The 4,224-nt window shown below is 27.7% G+C and overlaps 1 long non-coding RNA gene across 1 annotated transcript in view; it reads right to left on the reverse strand.

The window, feature by feature from the left end:
* Nucleotides 1–4,224, reverse strand: part of LOC112906609 — a 30,243-nt gene that overhangs the window by 12,617 nt on the left and 13,402 nt on the right. Inside the window, exon 2 of the long non-coding RNA XR_003232461.1 lies at nt 1,626–1,834. This is a non-coding gene — a long non-coding RNA (uncharacterized LOC112906609). The remainder of the gene's footprint in view (nt 1–1,625; nt 1,835–4,224) is intronic.

Below are 4,224 nucleotides of genomic sequence, written 5' to 3' on the forward strand. Positions count from 1 at the left end.
ATATGATAATGTTAATTATATTAATCTTCATCAAAAATAATTTTTAAAATAACGAGTAGAATTTGAAAAATTAATCAAAGTACTTGAGTTAAACTTAGAAAAATATTAAATTCTATGTAACTAAAATACTAAAAGGAAATGTAAAAGTAACATAAAGGGTGACAAACCTGATATTGATTCATAATTTAGAACATAATTTTGTAATTAACGATGTGAATGAAAGTTATTAATAAATCAAGAATAATTGAAATAAGTTCAATTTGGAAAAAACAAAGCAAAACTTATTAAAAGATGAATATCAAAATAATTATTATGATACAAGGATAACGGGATTATAACATTATATTTAATTATTACAAAAACAACAAATAAACTGATAACAATTGTGTGACAAATTATGAAAAATGAGAAGTTAACTTTACCATTATTTTCTAAATTATGCCATTACGATTGTCAATTTCACCCTGGATTATTCTATAACAATAAGAAACAAATATTGCCTACAATCTTTATAACTCTTGCAAATTTAATAATTTATTGGTACCGGCTGAAGCTATTTTCTTAAAAACCATTTGACAAAAGCCATTCTTAATGTTGGAAAATTCCTCTGTAATTTCCAAATAATTTCGCTCACTTCTTGTGGAAACTAATTTTTATATTACAATCACAAATAAATATGGACGAGGTGTTTGATGTAGTTATAACAATTAAAATTTTGTTTTCAATTTGGACTAAATTCTAACAGAGAAATCAATCAACTGTTACGATAATTAAAACACAATGCTATCAAACGACTAAATCAAAACCTAAAGGTCAAGATAAATGTAAAATTAGTATGAAAGTATCCTGTGACTACATTTTCTCTAACATCTACCATTAAACTATTTATTTTTATTGTATGACATTTAGTTGCTGCTAATATAAAAGGTATAAAACATAAAAGTGATATTATTGCAAAACAAATGAAAAACCTTTGTTATCTCCACTCTCCTTGGAACATTCTACGTAATTATGCTGTCTTATCTGTTGTACCACCCTTTGCCTGTTACATTCGGTCGACAGGAACGAACAAGCCGTAATTTAATACAATACAGAAGAAATTTTTAATGTTAAAACTCTTTTTTTATATTACTACTGTATTAATAGGATCGTATGTTATACCCATATAATGTCTTTCGAAAAATAAGAAATCCCATCATTCCTCCTACAAGGCCCGAAATCAAATTGAAAAATTCTTCTCTTTCAGAAAATAAAGGAATTGCTAACCAACATCCAAATAAAAATATAACTAATCACATACTTAAACTAGTAATGTTACAAAATAAACATATTGCCATCAATACCCTAAAAATAATGTAATTTTAATACAGATGTTAATTAATGAGCGAATAAAATCATTTATTTTTCTAATTGTTTCTCAAAGTCACTTGCAGATACCTGTTTATTGCAAAATTGTAAAAATAAAATAAAAGTTTGAGTTCGTAATCTTTAATTTAATTTAAATGCTGTAACCAAGGATCAAAAGCTCACTGTGTTATTCTCCTTTTAATACAATAAAATCTTAAGTTGAAATTAAACATTAAACATTCCTTACATCAAAATCTTAAAAATATTTGTGTACTCACATGTTCCTTAAGGTCAATACTGCTTAAGATTGCCATCGTAATGGAAAAATCAGGTCAAAGGACACAGTCCTGGACGCAAGCACAGCTTTCGCGATACTACATAGCCCATCCTCTGTATACGTACAAATTGAGTTTGATACAAATTGATGGTGTACATCGCAGAACAATTAATCATCGATATGACCTTTTGTGTATTATTATGTATATATCTGAAAAAATGAAAGCTTTGCTATTATTCAACAGATGGCTCATTATTTTATACACTATCTATTAATTAATTAATTAAATTATTTTAAATACAATTTTGTTCTTAAAAGCCTTATGTAGTACATTTACTAGGAATACGTTTCAATTGTTGTTTATGGTTAAAGGGCGTATTTTACCTGTTTTGAATAAATTAGTTACAACGAATTCTTTGTTTATACATCAGATAGATATAATAAACAAAAGTATATGACTTCAACGGCATTAAGCCTTGGGAAGTAATAATTATGTAAAAAGTAACAAGTTTCATGGTTCTAAGGGTCTTTGAGGTGCCAAATAGGTATTTCCCCGAATTATTATTAAACACAAAAAAGTTCTCGTAAAGTTATTGAAAGATCGAAGGTATTTATAAAGCAAAAGAAGTAATTACTTTCTTATTGTTTTAAGAATTTAATTTATGTTTATGAATATTCCAGTTACAACTGAATTACGTCTGTGTTTTCCTCTTGTTTACCCCCTAGTCTTTAAACTTTAACTTTTTTTATTGTGTTTTACAATTTATATACTTGCTTAATATAAATTAACAAAAGAGTAATTTATAATTAAAACTAGTATATTGATAATTATAACCCCGTCCTATCTTACTTGTATTTCACCCGGTCCGTAATTTGATGCAATAAAACAAAGTGCATTCCATGATATAAATCACTTGAAAAGTATTCGACCTCTTGTTCTATTTTTGGTTCATAACCCCAATATATAATCAACCCTTACAGAATTCAGTACATATGTAGGTACCATTTTACATAAAAGCGCCCAATGAACATTAAAATTAGTCCATACGTACGGCTAAAAGGTAGCTTTTTTTATAATTTCTCTTGATAGTATATTTTTACCATTTGATTAAATTTTCCTGACACAGCCGTCTTGAATTCACGTGACTTCATTGCGACGCCGTTATCGATTTATCAACCGCGTGTACTACGGAAGCTGAAAGCCCTGAATGCTCTCAAGTCCAAAGGTTTTCACGAGCTTGTGAGGTGTCGGGAAAATTCTAAATGCTTACACCGTGAAACTGTAGTGTCAATGTTATGTGAATATTGAAACTAATTATCATTTTGTGTATCTTCTAAACGTCGAATTTTTTGACAATCCATTTGCCAATAATACAGTAAGTAGCTACTGTAGGTATCTTTAGGGAAAATTAAAATGCTTGTTCTGAATTATTAAGCAGATGTTTCATGATAGCTATATTATACTGGCAATTACATTTACGTAGGCACTTTTTTAAAACCCTTAATTTAAAGTAGAATCTTGTGCCAATTAGATTAGCTGCAATGCATTCATAATGTGCAACCAATTGAGTTAATTACACGATATAGAGATGCAATTTTCCACATAGATTAATATTTTGCTTCACCTACTGTTTAATTAACAATTTTCTCGATATTGAATAGGCATATACATACTAAGTCTTTAGGGAAACTGAGTTTTTTGTTCAATTATTTTTCTCATTGAATTTATTGAATAGCACACATAACTAATGATTTTTAAATTTACTAAAATTATTTCTAAAACGTTCTACTTGCCAAAAACCTTTTCCGCAATTCAAAATAGAGATGCTTAAAACTTACGAAACAAATTATTTCTCTATTGAACATGGTAATGGGTATATAATTTTTTGGTTACTCCACTAGTTTCTCTTCTTATTTATTTTTATTAGAAGGAAAACTACAGTACTTATGATGTTTCAACTATTTGAAACATCATAACAAGATTGCACCGATCTAAGTTATTCTTTTATTTTTATTGTTTTCGTAAGTAATCCTTACCAATTAACGTTCTTAGAAAGCTTCTAAATTTTTAAAATTTTAGACAACTTTTTAAATCGAATTTTACAACCCTTCTGAATATATTTTTACTTTACCATTCATTTGTGCGATTGTAGTAATTAATAATCAAACCAAATAAGATTTAAATGTATTACCTTTGTTAATCGAACAAATAAATTTTGGGATAATATCCGTAGAATGTTACAGAGTCCTTAAAATTTTATTACACACGTTAATACCGGCTAAGTCATAATGCGGATAACGGAATCGTTTGAACCTTTTGACCTTTTAAGCTTTAACGAAACAAATAGAAACATTAAAAGCCTTTTTAAGCTAAGAGCAATAATGACCACCTACACCGATGAAAATAACATGAAAACGAAATGGCAAAAAAAAATTACAGATCTTTAAAGTTTACTACCAACAGCGTCATCTTTTTTAACTGTATTGTTTGTTGTAACAATCCTAACGTGATGAAGATAAAAATGCGGAATATATAGAAAAATAATTATTAATTCTGTTTCATTTTATGTAGTATCTATTTATTAAAGTAATGTTACAAA

This window comes from Agrilus planipennis, unplaced genomic scaffold, assembly GCF_000699045.2.
Source record: "Agrilus planipennis isolate EAB-ADULT unplaced genomic scaffold, Apla_2.0 scaffold10, whole genome shotgun sequence".
NCBI lineage: Eukaryota > Metazoa > Arthropoda > Insecta > Coleoptera > Buprestidae > Agrilus > Agrilus planipennis.